Genomic DNA, 21,099 nt, shown 5'->3' with positions numbered 1-21,099 from the left:
GTTTTTTTTAATTTTCAATCCTGAAAATCTATTGCCTTGAAATAAGGGGAAAAAATTTAAAACAATGAAACTTCAATATACACTAATCAGCTCCATCAGTGACTTAAGGAGAGAGTGGTGAGAAGTGGCCCAGAGCACCCCCGCCCCCAAGGATACCAGGCAGATTCAGTACTGGGGATGACTGTGGCAGAAAAATAGAACCAAGTGACTGGAGGCAGAAGCACCAAACCCTATGCAGACTGAACTGCTGCGCACACCCCTCCACCCTGCTACTGAATTTGGCTGTGCTGGATAGCTTCTATCCAGCTAAGTATTTAGTCCACACTGAATACTTTAGTTCCCTTCAGTTCAGCCCAGCCAGGAGCTACGGCCTTCAGTTTGGGACTGTTTAATAATGACCAAGAGGGAATCAGCCTTTATGAGCCGTTATGAGGATTTCTGTGAGGTCTGTAGTTCTTCTACGCTGCCCCACACCTTACAGAACCAGACCAGGGAAGTGGCACATATCTGAACCTCCCTCCCCATCTACCCCACCCAATCCAACACTCTGTTTTATGTATTAGCTGCTATTGCATGATTATAAGATATTTAACCTGTTTTCTAGAACGAGGTAGAGTATGTACAAATGTCTCCATAAGCACACTAAGGTAAACTTGAACACTTTCTAGAGATAACCTTCCTTCTTCCACCCCCACAAAAAAGACTGCTCCAAATCCCCCTACAGATATAACCCTTTAAGAACTGAGCAGAAAATTCTGGATCAATTCAAGGATCTATCATAATAAATAGAAACCAGCTACCCTCTGGGTTTTCAAGCTCTCCTAAGCGCTTTCCCTTCCCTTAATCTCTTTTCTCTGCCAGGATCTCTCCCACTGTTTTTGAGAGAGTCTGCTGCTATGTTCAGCCAGTTTCACTGAGGGCCTTGGTGAGTTCTAAACGTTTCTATAAAATAGCACTTGTAGTTTCCAAAGGAAATGAGTTCCTTCAAAAGCCAAGGAGCATGGGAAGGAACTGAGGCCTTTCAAACACCAGCCACCTCTCGCCATCCCTGTGAGTGGCCACTTGGGTTGCACCCGCGCTAGCCCCAGCTGAGCCTAACCCTGCAGCCTAGTCCATGTCCTGACTGCGGCCTCGGGAGAGATCCCAGACCAGGCTGCCCAGCTAAGCCGACCGCGAGTCCTGACCCACTGAAACTATGGGATAGTAAATGTTGATTATTGTGGGCTTTTTTTTTTTTTCTAAGTCAAGGAGGGTCTCCTTCCTCCATTATGCCAAGATACAGTATCTAAGTCTCTGGCAGTAGGGTTACTAAGCACATGGGTTAAGAGCGGGGTGTGGTCAGGCATTCTGGGTTTAACTCACAGTTCTAGTTCCTGAGACCTCTGCAGCGTGAAACATACAACCTAACCTGCGCATCGCTCTCCCTACCTACAAAACAGGAGTCACGGCGGCACCTTTTTCAGAGGACTCGTGCAAAGAAGTAAATGGCACCTACTGAGCTCCTACTAAGCTGTCATTTTTATCATGTCCCTGTTGATTTTCCTGTTTTTAGGCTAAAGAGTCCTGATTCCTCTTGGTCTAATTTCTCATTCATTGTATTTGTTCTTTGTTTTGTTTTTTAATTTTTTTATAAAGATGTGGCTCACTATGTTGCCCAGGCTGGTCTCGGCCAATCCTCCTACCTCAGCCTCCCAAAGTGCTGAGATTACAGGCGTAAGCCACTGAACCCTGGCCCTCATTCCTTTTGTAATCATTTTTCTCTTGATCCTTCTAAGATTTTTTTGGGTTGCGGCCACAGAATCTTCCAAGGTAAGCCACAGACCCATCAGGCAGACGAACTGTCTTTTCATCTTGTTTCCAGGACATCTCCTGAAGGTGCCCAGCCTTCTGGCTCCAGTACACACACCACTGTTGGAAGCGTGCTGGGGGATAAGCATCCTAGAAGGGTTCCTTGATTCCTGTCCTGATACCTCAAAGGTCATCATTTCATAAATGGAGCATGGGCATGTTTTTTTCCCTCCTTCTTGGAAGACTGATAATACTTTTCAGTCAAGGCCTTTCACTGCTCATTTCTGCCCCCATGTCAGTCATACTGCCATTGGCCTTGGATAGAAGCCAGAGAGCCTGAATCTTCCTCTCCATGGTCTTGTCTTAAGGGTCCAACCAGCTCTTCTATCTACTTTATTCACTCATTGTCTCCAGTGGAATCATTATATATTTGAAGGCTCAGAAGTCACCTAACAACACATTGAGACACATTTTGCCTTGAAAAAGAGCCAATGGGCTGGGTGCAGCGGCTCATGCCTGAAATCCCAGCCCACTTTGGGAGGCTGAGGTAGGAGGATCACTTAAGGCCAAGAGTTGAAGACCAGTATGGTACATAGTGAGACTTTGTCTATACAAAAATATTAATTAATTAAAAGGAGCCAGCCAGGCTCCGTGGCTCACACCTATAATCCCAGCACTTTGGGAGTCCAAGGAGGGTGAATCACTTGAGTTCAGGAGTTCAAGACCAGCCTGGGCAACATGGCAAAACCCCATCTTTAATAAAAATACCAAAAATCGGCCAAATGTGGTGGCATACTACTGTAGTCATGGCTACTGGGGAGGCTGAAGTGGGACAATCACCTGAGCCCGGGAGGTCAAGGCTGCAGTGAGCCAAGATCATGCCACTGCACTCCAGTCTAGGCAACCAGAATGAGACTGTCTCAAAAAAATAAAACAGGACTGGGTGTGATGGCTCACACCTGTAATCCCAGAACTTTGAGGGGCTGAGATGGGCATGTCGTTTGAGCTTAGGAGTTCTACACCATTCCAGGCAACATGGTAAGACCCTGTCTCTATTAAAAATATAAAAAATTAGCCAGGCCTGGTGGCATGCATCTGTGGTCCCCACTACCTGGGCTGAGGTGGGAAGACTGCTTGAGCCTGGGGTGGGGGCAGACGTTGCAGTGAGCCAAGACTGTGTCACTGCACTCCAGCCTGGGTGACAGAGCGAGACCCTGTCTCAAAAAAATAAATTAAATTTAAATTTAAATAGCCACTGAAGAGAGGAAGGGCCTTTTTTCTTTAAACTAAACTTTCAAGAACATAGCCCTCCTCTGTTCTATTTGAGACCTCTGGCTGTCACCATCATAACCAAGTGATCAAATTTACTGTCACTGAGAGTAAGACAACCTGATGCCACATGGTTCACATGAAAGAGGGAGACAGAGAAACATTAAATGATGGCATGAGGAAGCAATCAGACAATGCCGAAATGTGGGACATCCATACACTAACTGTCCTGGACTTCTGAAAAAAATCAATGTCATTAAATCCATTAAAAAAAAAAAAGGAGGCAAGATGGAGTCTCTTCTACATTTAAAGAAAACAAACAAATGCCATGCATGAATTTAAATGAAATCTTGGTTTGATAAAAATATATTATTGGGATAAGTGGAGAAATATGCATGCAAACTGAGTATTAAATGATGTTTGAAATTATTATTATTATTTTTTTGAAACAGAGTCTTGCTCTGTCGCCAGGCTGGAGTGCAGTGGCGCAATCTCAGCTCACTGCAACCTCTGCCTCCTGGGTTCAAGCGATTCTTCTGCCTCAGCCTCCTGAGTAACTGGGACCACAGGCACGCACCACCATGCCCGGCTATTTTTTGTATTTTTAGTAGAGACGGGGTTTCACCATGTTGGCCAGGATGGTCTCGATCTCTTGACCTTGTGATCCGTCCACCTCGGCCTCCCAAAGTGCTGGGATTACAGGTGTGAGCCACCGAGCCCGGCCGATGTTTGAAATTATTAATGTTCTTAGGTTCAGCAGTAGAACTATGGTTTTTTGGACAGGCATGGTGACTCATGTCTGTAATCCCAGCACTTTGGGAGGCTGAGGCAGGTGGATCGCCTGAGCTCAGGAGTTCGAGATCACCCCTGCCAACATGGTGAAACCCCGTCTCTACTAAAAATACAAAAATTAGCCGGTATGGTGGCACGCATCTATAATCCCAGCTACCTGGGAGGCTGAGGCAGGAGAATCGCTTCAACTCAGGAGGCGGAGGTGCCAGTGAGCCAGGATCATGCCACCACATTCCAGCCTGGGCAACAAAGCAAGACTCCATCCCAAAAAAAGAAAAAATTGTACTTTGGTTTATATGAGAATGTTCTTATTCTTGGGAGATGCAAGAGTAGATTAGAATGATACATGCATTTATTTTCAAGTGAATTTTTAGAAGAATAGGGTGAAGTTTTGGGGAGTAAAATGTCATGATATCTGCAATTTACCTTCAAATGGCTCAGGGAAAAAAACACACACACACATCCAGTCATATACTATGATAACACACAGATAAAACAAATTTGGCAAAAAGAATGTTAACAACTACCAGAAATAGACGGAGAGCATTTGGGTGTTCATTTTATCACTCTTTCAATTCTTCTGTATGTTTGCAAATTGCATAATTAAACATTGGGAAAAGGTTTTTTTAAATTGGCAAGGTTATTTAAAAAATTAAACCTCAGAGAACAGAACACCTCATTATTCTCTTTAAAAAAAAAAAAATGAGCCAGAGGAGCCCTATAATACATAATGGGACTAAAGAAACCATTAGCTAACTGAGTGACAGATTCGAGCATACAGGAGAGGCTGAAAGGCGTAAGTGTGGCTGGAAAACGTATACTGGAACCTCAGTTATAAATGGCAGTCTCAGCCATCTCACCTCTGGGGCCCTCTGTTTTCACTACAGCTTTGTGGACAGTGCTACAGAGGCCCTTTCTCTACCAGTATGTCTTCGTGCTGCCTTTGGAGGCATTGCTCAAAATCAAGAAACCCATGAAAAAGTAGATTTAGTGAGTCCACTTCCATAACTGGAATCTGCTTTAGCATATAGGGAGCTGACCAGCTCCTCTCAACCTCATCAGGCCCTGCTCTATCAGCATTCGTGCCTTGAGCACCTACTATTCTACTTCCTATGATTCAAGAGGAACAAGACAGGCAAAAATCTGTGCTCCTAGAGCATTTACATTTTACTTAGGAGAATCAGACCATAAGCAATTAAAAAAAATTTTTTTTAAAAAGCAATTGCATAATCTGTTAGAAGGTGGCAAGTGCAGGTTGGGATGGTGGCTCACGCCTGTAATCCCAACACTTTGAGAGGCTGAGGCAGGCAGATCATTTGAGGTCAGGAGTTTGAGACCAGCCTGGCCAACATGGCAAAACCCCATCTCTACAAAAATTAGCTGGGCATGGTGGCACATGCTGTAATCCCAGCTACTCGAGAGGCTGGAGGAGCAAGAATCGCTTGAATCTGGGAGATGGAGCTTACAGTGAGCCGAGGTTGCGCCAGTGCACTTCAACCTACACAACAGAGCAAAACTGTCTCAAAAACTAAAAATTTTGGCCTGGCATGGTGGCTCAAGCCTGTAATCCCAGCACTTTGGGAGGCTGAAGCAGGTGGATCACCTGAGGTCAGGAGTTTGAGACCAGCTTGGCCAATATGGTGAAACTCCATCTATACTAAAAATACAGAAAATAATCTGGGTGTGGTAGCAGTAATCCCACCTACTCAGGAGGCTGAGGCAGGAGAATCACTTAAACCTGGGAGGTTGCAGTAAGTCGAGTTCACACCACTGCACACCAGCCTGAGCGACAAGAGCAAAACTCCAACTCAAACAAACAAACAAAAAAACAAAATAAAACCCAAGAAAACTAAAAAATATTTTTAAATGCAATAATTTTTTTAAATTAGGTGGTGAGTGCAATAGAATAAAGTAAAAGAAGGGGGATGAGGAATGCTAAGCTGGGAGCAGATGTGGGGAGGGAAGTTGACAACTGAGCAAAGACTAAAGGATGGGGGAAGCCACGTGGGAATCTGGAGGAAGAATATTTCAGGCAGAGGAAAAAGCAAGCCCAGAGGTGCTAGCTGGGAGCATGCCTAGCATATCTGGGAATGGCAGGGAGACCAGGGCGGCTGGACTGGAGTGAGGGAAGAGAGGAGCAGATGAGGGCCAGGGAGGTAACCAGAGCCTCCAAGTCAGGCCTTGGGGCCCTTGCAAGGTCCTTGGCAATTGCTCTACATGAGATGGTGTGCCATGACAGGGTTTTGAGCAAGGAAGTGACCTGACTCCTACTGTAGCACAACCAGTCTGGCTACAGGAGGAGAAGGGCTAAGGTGGACAACACCAGGTAGGAGGTCACTGTGGTAATCCAGGCGAGAGCAGATGGTGGCTTGGGCAATGGCGATAGCAGTGTCTGTAATCCAAGCACTTTGGAGGTCAAGGCGGGCGGATCACCTGAGGTCGGGAGTTCAAGACCAGCTTGACCAACATGGTGAAACCCCATCTTAAAAAAAAGAAAAAAGGAAAAGAAAGAAACAGTGTTGGGCCGGGTGTGGTGGCTCACACCCATAATCCCAGCACTTTGGGACCCCAAGGTGGGTGGATCACCTGAGTCAGGAATTCCAGACCAGCCTGACCAACATGGAGAAACCCCACCTCTACTAAAAATACAAAATTAGCTAGGCATAGTGGCACATGCCTGTAATCCCAGCTACTCAGGCGGCTGAGGTGGGAGAATCACTTGAATTCAGGAGGCAGAGGTTGCAGTAAGCCAAGATGGTGCCATTACACTCCAGCCTGGGCAGAAAGAGCAAAACTCCATCTCAAAAACAAAAACACCACACAGTGTCTAAGAAGATTCTACCCTGGCCTCCTCCTTAGCATGAGTTAGAAAGCCCCAGGACCCCCCACCAAGCACATCAGCCAGGCCCCGCAGGCCCACTGATCTCTTGGAATCAAAGCTCTGGGCACGTCACAGGCGAGGTTGCAAACAGTGCCAATTTAGAGCATGGCTGGAGGAAGTCTGATTCAATTAGGACTAAATGGAACATATATAATGAAAATATTCAGCTGGCAAGAGGCTTAGGTTTCACTGAGAGAGCCAAAGGCCTGAGCTCATGCTAACTTCAGTAATCAGCAAACATACTTCTTTGGCTATACAATTGCGCCCTTCTGTTCTAAGTAATAACTGGTTACCAATACCTTCTAATGCTACTTTATGAAGATCAACAGACAGCAGTAAGGCTGAATGTAAGAATCAAGGGGAAAAGACTCTGGGAATTCCCAGGGACTGTGCCTTTTGAAAGATAGCTCTTTAAAAGCCAGCTACCAAGAGAGACAACCAGACACCAGGTGCCTCCTGATGGAAACACACACCACCACACCAGAGAGGATCTAACCCTTATGGGCAGATCTAGTGGCTGAGACTGACCTCTGCCACTAGATCTGCCCAGAAGGGATAGAGGGACATGTTGAACCACACTTCAGGGAGACACACAGCAAAATCCAAAATGTGGGGAAGTGTAAAGGACACACTGTCCAGCTTCTTCCACAACACACTGCAAGGATTAAAAAGAGGGAGGAGAACCCCTAGGCTGAGAGAGACTGAACAGACATAGCAATCTTGTTTGGTTCCTGACTCAAACCAATGGCTTAAAAAGGCCAAGCGCGGTGGCTCACACCTGCAATCCCAGCACTTTGGGAGGCTGAGGCTGGTAGATCACGAGGTCAAGAGTCAGAGACCAGCGTGGCCAACAAAGTGAAACCTCGTTTCTACTAAAACTACAAAAAATTAGCTGGGCATGGTGGTGGGTGCCTGTAATCCCAGCTATTCCCGAGGCTGATGAGGGAGAATCACTTGAATGCAGGAGGTGGAGGTTGAAGTGAGCCAAGATCACGCCATTGTACTTCAGCCTGGACAACAGCATAAGACTCCGTCCCAAAAAAACCCACAAAAATTAACCTGCATGGTGGTTCCTGCCTATAGTCCCAGCTACTTGTGGGGCTGAGAAGGAAGAATCACTTGTGCCAGGAGGTCAAGGCTGCAGTGAACTGAGATCGAGCGACTGCACTCCAGGCCTGGGTGACAGAGTAAGACTGTCTCAAAAAAAAGAAGTTTTTGTTTTTTCCACACCAGCATGCCTAAGGCACTAACAGCAACTATAAACTAACAAAAAATCTTGCAAGAATTCAACAAAATATAGTTTAAAATATAAAAAGGTAGAAAACACATCAGTCAAGCTGTTTGGGGAATAACCCTTCCTCTTATTTTTCCTCCCTTCAAAGCCTCAGATTTGCAAGTGGCTTCAAGTTAATAATTTCCTATTGAGAAGAGTTTGTACATGCAGCAAAGATGAGTAATATTTTTCTAAGAGTTACTTTTTCCCTTTCTTGACCTGGATTTTTTTTAAAATACGTTGTTTGCATGTGGTACTAATAAATATAGATAAATAGGGCATGGAAATTGCCGTCGTTACTCCAACAAAAGAAGAAAAACTACATGAACCGTAACTGCCAAACCATGCTCCTATAATGCAATTCCATTATGAAATCCAGAACTCTTGCCTGGACAATTTCATACCAAATGTATGAAAAAACTTTCCAGTTTAGGGTCTTTTTCTCATCACTGGCTGTCCCTACCCCATACCATCAAAATGTACATGCATGTCCACACTTACATGTTTTAAAAGGAAAAATAGTTCAGTTTTCCTTTTGTTCCTAATTCAGAATACAAATGAAAGGATTTACCTGGAAATTTGAGAAATGTGAAACAAGACAAAAAAGGAGGATTTTTTTAAGAGAGGCCAAGGATGCCAGGCTTAAGAGTCTCTGAAGTCCGATGAAGATGTGACTGATTTAGTCTTAACACAAGAGCTGCTTAGTGGAACAAACCTCCTTCTTCCTGCCTCTCTCTGCCCCCAATCCCATAGGCCCATCAAATGCCACTGAAACTGAATAAGCAGCACCTTCATTAACAGGCCCATGTTGATTCTACACATAACCGCAAACACTGTACAGAGAGGAAGGGAACTGGGGGAAATTCCAGAAGGGCTGAGAGTAAACAGCGTCCTTTCCTTTCCCCAGTTCCCTGAAACTCAGACACACACAGACTGGAGTATACCCCAGATCTAGAGAGAAGGCTCTTTCACATTTCCTTTGCAGTAAAGGAAGCCAGACGATTCTAGGATTTACTGTAACAATGGCTCTTCAGCTTCCAACCTTAGCCAGAGCCTAACAAGAAAAGTCTCTTCTACCAAGCTAGGCCAAGAGTAAACACTGGTACTCCTGTTGGGGCACCATTGTTGACTCTGCTCACCCTACCTCCCCTTGGTCCCCCAACACTCAAACCCTGGCAGGGTCTACTCAGGAGGCTGAGGCAGGAGAATTGCTTGAACCTGGGAGGCAGAGGTTGCAGTGACCAAGATTCCGCCACTGCACTCCAGCCTGGGCGACAGAGCAAGACTCTGTATCAAAAAATAATCATCATCATCATAAACGATGAACTTGCAAGAAAGACAAGAAAGACAGAGAATAGCTGGCGAAGGGTTCCTGGAAAGGTAGGAAAAGCAAGCCTCTAAGCATGGATGGGGCATCTGCCCTTAGGAGGAGGAGGGACAAGAAAGGAAGGTGGATTCGGCACTCATGTCCTCATTCTGTACACAACTGACTCATCAACCACGACCACCCTTATTTCTCTTGATTCAGGGTACCAGTGTTCTACAGCCAACAACCCTGCAGCTACATGTATTATCTCTTACTTACAAAAAAAAAAAAAAAAAAGTAGGCCAGGCACGGTGGCTCACACCTGTAATCCCAGCACTTTGGGAGGCCAAGGTGGGCGGATCACCTGAGGTCAGGAGTTTGAGACCAGCCTGGCCAACATGGTGAAACCCTGTCTCTACTAAAAATTAAAAAAAAAAAAAAATTAGGCATAAAATATGAAACCTACTCCACAATCACACACATTCCAAAGCCTTTCCCAAGGTATCATCACTTTAGTTTTTTGGGTTTTATTTGTTTTTTTTTTTTTTTTCTGAAACAGAGTCTTGCTCTGTTGCCCAGGCTTAAGTGCAATGGCCCCATCTCAGCTCACTGCAACCTCTGCCTCCAGGTTCATGCAATTCTCCTGCCTCAGCCTCCTGAGTAGCTGGGACTATGGGCAACTGCCACCATGCCCAGCTACTCGGCATATGCCTGTAGTCCCAGCTACTCGGGAGGCTGAGGCAGGAGAATCATTTGAAACCAGAAAGTGGAGGTTACAATGAGCTGAGATCATGCCACTGCCCTCCAGCCTGGGCACCAGAGTGAGACTCCATCTCAAAACAAAAAACAAAAAAAATTACACATGCACACACACATCAATACCAGTTATTCATCGAAGTCATCCAGGTAACAAGGCACCCTAGAAGCAGTCTCAGAAACCAGCTATGGATCCCCTTGAAACAAAATACAAAGACTTCATCCATCTTGGTAAATCTCTCAAGCCATAGCATATTTTAAACTTCTAGAAGGGATTTACAGTAAATAAATACAGATCTGGGAAGGTTACGTCTTTAGAATAAATTATCAGTTCACATCATTACTGCTGCCTTGTCATTAGCGTTCCTCTTCTCCAAGGGTAGGGAGAGTCCCCACCACACCATTAATCGCCCTGCCCAGGCCCTGCCTGGCTGCAACAGATCACCCATGCTCTGTGCCCTCAGGGAACCACAGCGTCCACAACCACCTCTCCCAGTTGCCGGGTTTGAAAGCCGTGTTTATAAACATCTTCCAAAGAACAAACCTCCTTTTAAACGTTCTTTGCAGAGCAAAATTTAGGAGCCCTCATAGAAAATTATGTTTTAAGATTACAATTCTGCTTTTAAAAAAATTCCCCTTTTTTATAAATTGAGATTTTTTTTAGAAATTGTAATTTCAGATGAGGCAACTATTATGACCCAATTAATATTTGGATTCATGATTATAAAGCGTGTACAACAACATGGAAAATTACTCAACCACAATGCTAAGTTTTTACTTTTTTTATTATAATTTTTTTTTTTTAGATGGAATCTTTCCCTGTCAACCAGGCTGGAGTGCAGTGGTGATCTCGGCTCACTGCAACCTCTGACATCATAGAATTTACCCTATTATTAAAAACCATGTAAAAATAAGTATACAAAGGGGCAAAGAAATAAATGAACCAGGGAAAAATGATAAGTTGTATTCAGGCAGTAAGATTATGAAATAAAGATTTTCTTTGTTCAATTTCCATTAATTGCACAGTGGACACATTTTCATAATTTTCTTTTCTTTTTTTTTTTTTTTTTTTTTGAGACAGAGTTTCGCTGTTGTTACCCAGACTGGAGTGCAATGGCATGATCTTGGCTCACCGCAACCTCCGCCTTCTGGGTTCAAGCAATTCTCCTACCTCAGCCTCCTGAGTAGCTGGGTCTACAGGCGCACACCACAATGCCCAGCTAATTTTTATATTTTTAGTAGAGATGGGGTTTCACCTTGTTGACCAGGATGGTCTTGATCTCTCGACCTCGTGATCCACCTCGGCCTCCCAAAGTGCTGGGATTATAGGCATGAGCCACCGCACCCAGCCTTTTTCATAATTTTCTTATCAGTTAAACATTAGACATGTGTGCAGGAGTGTCGACAAGTGAAATGACACGAGGCATGAGATTTTCTTGCAAATACTTCCCCAAAAGATGAGAGCTAAAGATGAAGGACACGTAGACAGTGCTGATCATCATTAAAGCTGGGTAACCAGTGCTGAATCGTCCATTATTCTCTCAACTTTTCTTTTTTTTGAGACCGAGTTTTACTCATCACCCAAGGTGGAGTGCAGTAGCACATCTCAGCTCACTGCAACCTCTGCCTTCCCAGTTTAAGCGATTCTCCTGCCTAAGCCTCCCGAGTAGCTGGAATTACAGGCATGCACCACCATGCCTGGCTAATTTTTGTATTTTTAGTAGAGACAGGGTTTTGTCATGTTGGTCAGGCTGGTCTCAAACTTCTGACCTAAGGTGAACTGCCTGCCTCAGCCTCCTAAAGTGGTGGTATTACAGGCATGAGCCACCGCACCTGGCCACTTCTCTCTACTTTTATTTATGTTTGAAATTTTCCATAATAAAAAGTTTAACAAGTATTTTCCAGGCAGGGTGTGGTGGCTCACATCTGTAATCCCAACACTTTGAGAGGCCAAGGTGGGAAAATCGCTTGAGCCCAGTTTGAGACCAGCCTGGGCAACACAGGGAGATCCTGTCTCTACAGAAAATGTAAAAACTTAGCCAGGTATAGTGGCATGCACCTGTGGTCGCAGCTACTTGGAAAGCTGAGGTGGGAGGATCAGTTGAGCCCAGGAGGTCAAGGCTGCAGTGAGCTGTGATTACGCCACTACACCTCAGCCTGGGCGACAGAAAAATACCCAGTATCCAAAAAAAAAAAAAACCACTGCTGCTACATATTATCATCTTTACAATAAATATTACCTTTAAAAATAAAAAATAACATGCTGACTAAAAAATTCAAATACAGAAAAGTAAAATTCAATACCTACTCCACAAATACAAACATTCCAGACTTTCCCATGGTATCATCACTTTAGTTTTTTGGGGTTTTATTTTTGGTTTTTCTTGAGACAAAGTCTTGCTCTGTTGCCCGGGCTGAAGTGCAATGGCACCATCACGGCTCACTACAACCTCTGCCTCCCAGGTTCATGCAATTCTCCTGCCTCAGCCTCCTGAGTAGCTGGTGCTACAGGCGTCTGCTACCATGCCCAGCTAATTTTTATATTTTTTAGTAGAGATGGGATTTCACTATATTGGCCAGGCTGGTCTGGAGCCCTAGCCTCAAGTGATCTGCCTGCCTCAGCCTCCCAAAGTGCTGGAATTACAGGTGTGAGCCACTGCACCTGGCCAGTATTGTCCACTTGGACAACTTTGTATGAAGTTGTTGCAAACACAAGCATAAATATACGTACAAAAGCTACAGATGAAACGGTGGGTGCGGTGGCTCACACCTGTACACGCTTGTAATCACAGAACCCAAGGCAGGCGGATCACCTGAGCTCAGGAATGCGAGACCAGCCTGGCCAACATAGTGAAACCCTGTCTCTACTAAAAATACAAAAATTAGCCAGGCATGGATATGCATACCTGTAATCCCAGCTCCTTGGGAGGCTGAGGCAAGAGAATCACTTGAATCCAGGAGGTGGAGGTTGCAGTGAGCCAAGACTGCACAACTGGACTGCAGTCTGGGCGATAGAGTAGGACTCTGTTGCAAAAAAAAAAAAAAAAAAAGCCACAGATGCAAAGTCAGAGGTCATCCTAGACCCAAAGCTCTGTCCTTTGATTTTTCACTTGTCATCTATGAATCTTTTCAAATACATACAGACACAATCTATCCATTCAAGAGGGTTTGGGGACTCCCTCTTCCAAGAGAATGAATTCATGCAACACATGTTGAATAAATGTTAATTAATTGAGGGAGAGGAAAAAAGGGCAGAAAGAAGGAAAAAAGGAAGGAAGGAAGAAGGGAAGGAAGGGAAGGAAGGAAAGGAAGGGAGGGAGCGAGGGAGGGAAGGAGGATATTAATTTCTGATAAGTGTGTGCGTTACTGTCCTGTATGTAATAAACAGCACCCCCAGGCCAGGCCAGGCACCGAAGTCAGAGTCCCACTCTGTACCTCACAGTCATGTTAGCTGCAATCTCGGCTCACTGCAATCTCTGCCTCCTGGGTTCAAGCAATTCCCCTGCCTTAGCCTCCTGAGTAGCTGGGATTACAGGCGCGTGCCACCATGGCTGGCTACTTCTTGTACTTTAAGTAGAGACAGAGCTTTGCCATGTGGGCCAGGCTGCTCTGGAACTCCTGGCCTCAAAAGATCCAGCTGCCTCAGCCTCCCAAAGTGCTGGGATTGAAAATGGACACTTACTCTAGTCCAGGATCACCTTCCCTTTCGACAGACTACTCTCCCACAAGGAATGAGCCTCCTACACTAAGAAAACTATTCCAAGAATCCTAGTAGTCTGAAGGAAAAGGGAAAATCAAACACTGCAATTAGATAAATAAGGTCTGATGTTAACACAGGTATTCCAGCAGCCACAGCACCTCCCCTGGGAGAACCTGGGAGACTGAAATGGATGGTCAGGCAGAAGCCACTCAAATGACTGGCACAGGGCAGAGGCCTGAACACCAAATGAAGCATTTCAGTTTTGTGTTTGGCAAGGAGAAGAAAACAGCTCACATCCAGGCAACAATCTCATTTTCCTAACACCAAGTCAAGGCCACCATTCCATGCCTGCAGCAGTGGTTCATTTAGGGACTGAACGCTGCATGACTGATGACAAACGGCACAGGCCCTGGAGAAGACAGCCCAACATCCCCTGTGCAGCAAGCTCAAGAGAAATGCAAGAAGTTTCTAGAACTGTATAAATACAATCCTACACTAATGGTAACTCAATTTTGAAGAAAAGTTTCTTCTGAAGACAAGGTGATCTTTTAAAAAAAAATTTGGCAGGGCTCGGTGGCTCACGCCTATAATCCCAGCACAAGAGGCTGAGACGGGTGGATCACTTGAGGTTAGGAGTTCAAGGCCAGCTGGGCTTAAGTGGTAAAACCCTTTCTCTACTAAAAATGTAAAAATTAGAGATCATGCCATTGCACTCCAGCCTGGGTGACAGAGCAAGTCTCCATCTCAAAAAAACAAAACAAAAAAAGAAAAGAAAAAATTGTTTAAAGTTTGTAAATATAAATAAATAAAAAAAGAGAAGTTTCCCAGTCTTCATCCAGGGACTCAACCTCTAGACCTGTGCTATCCAATATGGAGGCCACAGCCACCTGCGGCCACGGACCACATAGAAGGTGGCCTGTCTGAATTAAGATATGCTGTGCATCAGAAACACACACCTGAGGCCAAAACGAATGTAAAATATCTCATTAGTAATTTTCTTTATATTGATCACTTGCTAAAATAAGATTTTGGATATGTGGAAATAAGATACATTATTAATTTCACCTTTTCTGTTGCCCAGGCTGGAGTGCAGTGGCATGATCTCTATTCACTGCAATCTCTGCCTCCCGGGTTCAAGCGATTCTCCTGCCTCAGCCTCCCGAGTAGCTGTATTTACAGGCATGTGCTACCATGCCTGGCTACTTTTTGTACTTTTAGTAGAGACTGAGTTTTGCCATGTCGGCCAGGCTGGTCTGTAACTCCTGGCCTCAAATGATCCACCTGCCTCAGCCTCCCAATGTGCTGGGATTGAATGTGTGAGCCACAGTGCCCAGCCTAGGTTTTTACTTATTTTTAATACGGCTACTAGCAAATTTTAAATTACACACACCTCAAATTGTTTCTTTCTTTTTCTTTTTTTTTTTTTTTTTTTTTGAGACACAGTCTCGCTCTGTTACCTAGGCTGGAGGGCAATGGCACAATCTCGGCTCACTGCAACCTCTGCCTCCTGGATTCAAGTATTCTCCTGCCTCAGCCTCCCAAGTAGCTGGGATCACAGGCATGAGCCACCATGCCCAGCTAATTTTGTATTTTTAGTAGAGACGGGGTTTCTCCATGATTGTCAGGCTGGTCTTGAACCCTCGACCTCAGCTGATCCACCCACCTCAGCCTCCCAAAGCGCTGGGATTACAGGCATGAGCTACTGGGCCCAGCCTCAAATTCTGTTTGTTTTGGACAGCACTGATCTAGCACCTGCCTCCTCCCTACTATTGGCCTCCTGTGTGACTTGACAGCAACCAACTTGTTCCCGCCTCAAAGTTTCCCACATGCTTTTCTCCTGTTCCTCTAGAGAACTCCTTTTTCTCCTTCTGGAGTCCAGGTGTCACTTCCTCCAGGAAGCCTTCCTTGATGCACACACATGCATGTACACACACACACACACACACACACCACCTAGGCCAGGCAAAGTCTCCCATGATGCATTCGCAGGGCAGCCTGTACTTTCCTCTGTCCCATCTGTCACAACTGAAATAGTTTGCACCATTTGTTCAACTTTCTGTTTTCCACTCTAGACCCTAAATTCCAGGAGGACAGGAATGCTGTCTGCCTCATTCACCACTTCAGCACCAGCCTCTAGCTCAGAACTCAAAGATGCTTGCTTATTGAAGGAAAGCTGATAAATCAGCATCAGACCCTGCCCCTGCTGCAGGCAAGTCTCACGATCCTAAGAAGATACCCTACAGAGGAGAAACTCTCTCACACAAACCCTGACCCAACACTGAGAAAATGCTTAAGTCTAAGAAGAAAAGAAAAGCAGGGGCCAGGCACAATGGCTTGTGCCTGTAACTCCAGCATTTTGGGAGGCTAAGGTGGGAGGATCGCTTAAGCCCAGGAGTGTGAGATCAGCCCAAGCAACTAACGGAGACCCTGTCTCTACAAAAAATACAAAAATTGGCTGGGTGTAGTGGTGTGCACCTATGATCTTAGCTACTTGGGAGGCTGAGGTGGGAGATAGTTTGAGGCCAGGAGTTTGAGGCTGCACTGAGCAATGATGGCACTGCACTCTAGCTGGAGTGACAGAGTTAAGTCCCTGTCTCTAATTAAAAAAAAAAAAAAAAAAAGCCTGTATCCAGCTTTTTGGGAGGCCAAGATGGGAGGATTGCTTGAGGCCAGGAGTTCAAGACCAGCCTGGCCAACATAGCTTGCATCAACCACATCTCCAGAAAGAAAGGGAAGAAGGGAAGAAAGAGAAAGAGAAAAAGAGAGAAAGCAAGAAAGAAAGAGAGAGCAAAAGAGAGGAGAAGGGGAGGGGAGAGAAAAAAATGTCTTGACCACCTACTGCAGACTAAAATGCAAATAGTCACAATATACACGTAGAAAAGCAGTAAGAGGAAGAGCCAACACTCAGCATTTGGAGCAGAAAAACCCTTTGCTCAAGTATGTGTTCCCACGAGGCTGACCGACTTCTAAAGCCGACACCTCACAGAACACTCTGGAAGCGGCAGCCTGGACCAGGGGAAGGGAATCCTCACAGAGAGCTTTTCTTCTCTCCTCAGGTGAGGCTCCACAAGGCAGCCTCTCAGCCAGCATTCAGTGACACAGGGAGCAGGTCTGTTGGAACATTCGTTGCAGGCCTGCCTGTTTACTTTTCGAGACTCGTGGCTAAAAGGACCTTTTCTTTCCGACAGCTCTCGGCTGATACCAAAGCCAGGAAACAGGCCCCGGCTGTAACTCTGAGAAGTTGAGGGTGTGGGGCTGAGGGAGGGAATTGCTTTTGGCATCTTCGGGAATTCCTTGAGGTTCTGGCCTGGGCATAGCTGCCTGAGGTGCAGGATGATGGAAAGCGACACACAGAGGGCTTTTCAGAGACTGCTAAAGACGGCCTGAAATCCCAAAGCCTGGCATCTGGTGCCAATCAAAAAAACAGTAGTCACTGATGTAACTGCAGCTTGATCAGAGCAAAATGAAACAAAGGCTTGCAGTTGGAGGCTGGAGCTGGGCTCAGCCCACAGCCTCCCCCGAGTGGGCAGCACACAACACACTGGTCCTGCCATGGGCCTCCGAGGTGAGCCAGAAGCTGGCCACAAAGACCTAAGTCACAGGAAAAGACGTTCATCCTCAATAATCAGAGGAGAAAGTTGCTCTTTCAATGTCGTGTGTGTGTGTGTTTGCGTGCATGCACATGCATGCGTGTATTCATGGTTTTTGTTGTAGGCACACAAAAGTGAACAAAATTCACAGAACACCTGCATCTATAGACCTTACATTCTGTTTGTGGAGGACAATGAATGAGAAAAATAAACAAAATAAACAGTATTATATGGGGATAACCACTTACAAGAAAATAAAGCAGAGGAAGGAAACAGAGAATGTTGGGGAGAAGTAGTCACAATTAACATAGTTTTGTCGAGGCCATAACATACAATACATATGATCCTTTTTTTTTTAAAGAGACGGGGCCAGGCATGGTGGCTCACACCTGTAATCTAAGTGCTTTGGGAGGCCAAGGCAGGCAGATCACCTGCAGTCAGAATTTCAAGACCAGCCTGGTCAACATCATGAAATCCCATCTCTATTAAAAATATAAAAATCAGCCAGGTACAGTGGCACGTGGCTGTAATCCCAGCTACTCTGGAAGTCGAGGCAGGAGAACTGCTTGAACTCAGGAGGCAGAGGTTGCAGTGAGCGGAGATCGTGCCTCTGCACCACCCCAGCCTGGGTGACAGTGAGACTCCATCTCAAAATAATAATAATAATAATTGGCCAGGTGCCTTGGCACACACCTGTAGTCCCAGCTACTCGGGAGGCTGAGGCAAGAGAATCACTTGAACTTGGGAGGTGGAGGTAACAGTGAGCCAAGATCACACCACTGCACTCCAGCCTGGGCAACAGAGCAAGACTCCTCAAAAAAACAGTAACAATAATAGGCCAGACAAGGTGGCTCACACCTGTAATCCCAGCACTTCCAGAGGCCGAGGTGGGCAGATCACCTGAGGTTGAGAGTTCGAGACCAGCCTGACCAACATGGAGAAACCCCATTTCTACTAAAGACACAAAATTAGCCAGGTGTGGTGGTGCTTGCCTGTAATCCCAGCTACTCAGGAGGCTGAAGCAGGAGAATCGCTTGAACCCAAGAGGTGGAGGTTGCGGTGAGCCAAGATTGTGCCATTGCACTCCATCCTGGGTGAGAGAGTGAGACTGTGTCTCAAAAATAATAATAATAAAGAGACAGGGGTCTCACTCTGTCACCCAGGCTGGAGTACAGTGGCATCACCACAGCTCATTGCATCCTCGACCACCTAGGCTCAGGTGATCCTTCTGCCTCACCCTCCTGAGTAGCTGGGACTACAGGTGTGCACAACCGCACCTGGCTAATCCTGTATTTTTTTGTAGAGGGTCTCAGTATGTTGCCCAGGCTAGTCCCAAACCCAGCCACTCCCTGCCCCCGCCTCAGCCTCCTAATGCACTGAGATCAGAGGCATGAGCCACTGTGCCCAGCCGTGTGATTCCATTTCTACAAAATGTCCAGGAAAGGTAAATCTGTAGAGACAGAAAGTAGATTCGTGGCTGCCAGGGGCAGGGTGGAAAGGGGAATTAGCTATAAACAGGCACAAAGAATCTTATTGGGGCAATGGAAAAATTCATAGCAATGATTTGATGATTAAATGACTCAGTAACGTTTTTCTAAATCATTGAATTAATAATTTTTAAAAATCATTTTTAAATCACTGAATTGTATGCTGTTTTTTTCTGAGACAGAGTCTTGCTTTGTTGCCAGGCTGGAATGCAGTGGCACGATGTCAGCTCATTGTAACCTCCACCTCCAGAGTTCAAGCGATTCTCCTGCCTCAGCCTCCTGAGTAGCTGGGACTACAGGTGCACGCCTCCATGCCCATTTAATTTTTGTATTTTTAGTGGAGATGGGGTTTCACCATGTTGCCCAGGATGGTCTCGATTTCTTGACCTCGTGATCTGCCCACCTCAGCCTCCCAAAGTGCTGAGATTACAGGAGTGAGCGGCTGCGCCTGGCCTGTATGCCTTTTAAAAAGGCATGACCAGGCACGGCAGCTCACACCTGTAATCCCAGCATTTGGGAGGCCAAGATGGGAAGATTGTTTGGGGCCAGGAGTTTGAGACCAGCCTAGTCAACATAGTGAGAGCCCAGCTCTATAAAATTAAGTTAAAATGAAGGCAGTATTATCAAAAAAGGCCTCACTGAGGTGGTATCTCAGTGGACTGGAAGGGGTGAGCTTCAGGAGAGATTTAAGGCCAGTGCCAAGGGCCAGTGGCAGGATAGCAGCACTGGGCTAGACAAACAGCAGGGAGAAAAAAAAGAAAAAAGAAAAAAAGGCCAGGCGCGGTAGCTCACGCCCATAATCCTAGTACTTTGGGAGGCTGAGGTGGGTGGATCACCTGAGGCCAGGAGTTCCAGACCAGCTTAGCCAACATGGTGAAATCCCGTCTCTTAACACACACACACACACACACACACACACACACACACACGGCAGGGAGACCTGTGGGCTGAGGGGTCTGTAGGGGAAGAAGCATGGTTGAGATGAGGTCACAGAGGAGTAACAGACACACACGGACACACATAAAGCCATCATAGGGGGCAGCTGGGCCCATAGGGAAGGACTTTGGTTTTTATGCAGGGTGAGATGGGAAACTACGGGAGTAGCTTTACAATTTGATTTCTGGTTTGAATTATTCTGGCTGCCACATTCAGCGTTCTGCAGGGAGACAATGGCAGATGCAGTGAGACCCATTAAGAGGCCTTTGTAGTAAAGTCAAGAAGTGACTTGGACATGGGTGACAGTAGCAGGCACAGTGACAGATTATCAGATCCCAGAATACATTCTAAAGGCAACGCAGATGGGAGGTGCTGATGGGACAGAAAATGAAGTCAAGGAAGGCACGGAGGATTTTAGCCTGAGTGACACAGAACTGTCACTGCTTCCAGAAACGGAAAGCTCTGGGAAGCAGGTGACTCAGATTTCAATAGTTCACTTGAGGATGTTAATTAGACATAAATACTGTCTTTGGTTGCCAGGGGAGAAGCCCTGGCTGTGATCTTCAGGCGTAAAGGCCAAATTTAAAGCAAGCAGGCTGGTTGTGCTCATGAATGAAAGGGGGATAAATTAACAAGCGAACACAGGACAAAGACACCATGGGGCATCCCAGTGTTTATAGACTGGTGAAGAGGAAAACCAGCAAGGGAGACTGAATGAGAGTGACCAGAGAGATGGACAGAAAACCCACAGAGTGTGGCGCCCTGAACACCAAGGCAGAACATATGTCAAGCAGGAAGGATCAATTCACGGTATCCAATCTGCAAGGCCAGTGACTGCAGCTTGAGAAGTGACCACTGGGTTTAGCAACACAGAGGTCACTGGGGACCTTGGGACGAGCAGCTGCAGCAGAGCAGCAAGTCAGACACCTCACTGGAGGTTCCTCAAAAAGAAAAGGAGGCAGGGCGCCATGGCTCATGCCTGTAATCCCAGTACTTTGGTAAGCTGAGGTGAGCAGATCACTTGAAGTCAGGTGTTCAAGACCAGCCTGGTTAACATGGTGAAACCCAGTCTCTATTGAACATTCAAAAATTAGCCAGGCATGGCGGCATGTGCCTGTAATCCCAGCTACTCAGGAGGCTGAGGCAAGAAAATCACTTGAACCCAGGAGGCAGAGGTTGCAGTGAGTCAAGATTACACTGCTGCACTCCAGCCTGGGCAACAGTGAGACTCTGTCTCAAAAAATAAAATAAATAAAATAACAAAGAGAAATCACTTTGCCTAACAGACTAAGGTAAATTAAAAAGACTGACAACACCCAGT

The 21,099-nt window shown here is 45.8% G+C and overlaps 1 protein-coding gene across 10 annotated transcripts in view; it reads right to left on the bottom strand.

Moving 5' to 3' along the window:
- The window catches only part of WWP2 (WW domain containing E3 ubiquitin protein ligase 2), a 179,724-nt gene that overhangs the window by 102,564 nt on the left and 56,061 nt on the right, over positions 1-21,099 (bottom strand).

The sequence above is a fragment of the Callithrix jacchus genome, chromosome 20 (genome assembly GCF_049354715.1).
Source record: "Callithrix jacchus isolate 240 chromosome 20, calJac240_pri, whole genome shotgun sequence".
Classification (NCBI taxonomy): Eukaryota; Metazoa; Chordata; class Mammalia; order Primates; family Cebidae; genus Callithrix; species Callithrix jacchus.
Note: the sequence above shows the minus strand (reverse complement) of the source record. Positions and strands in the feature narration are given on the sequence as shown.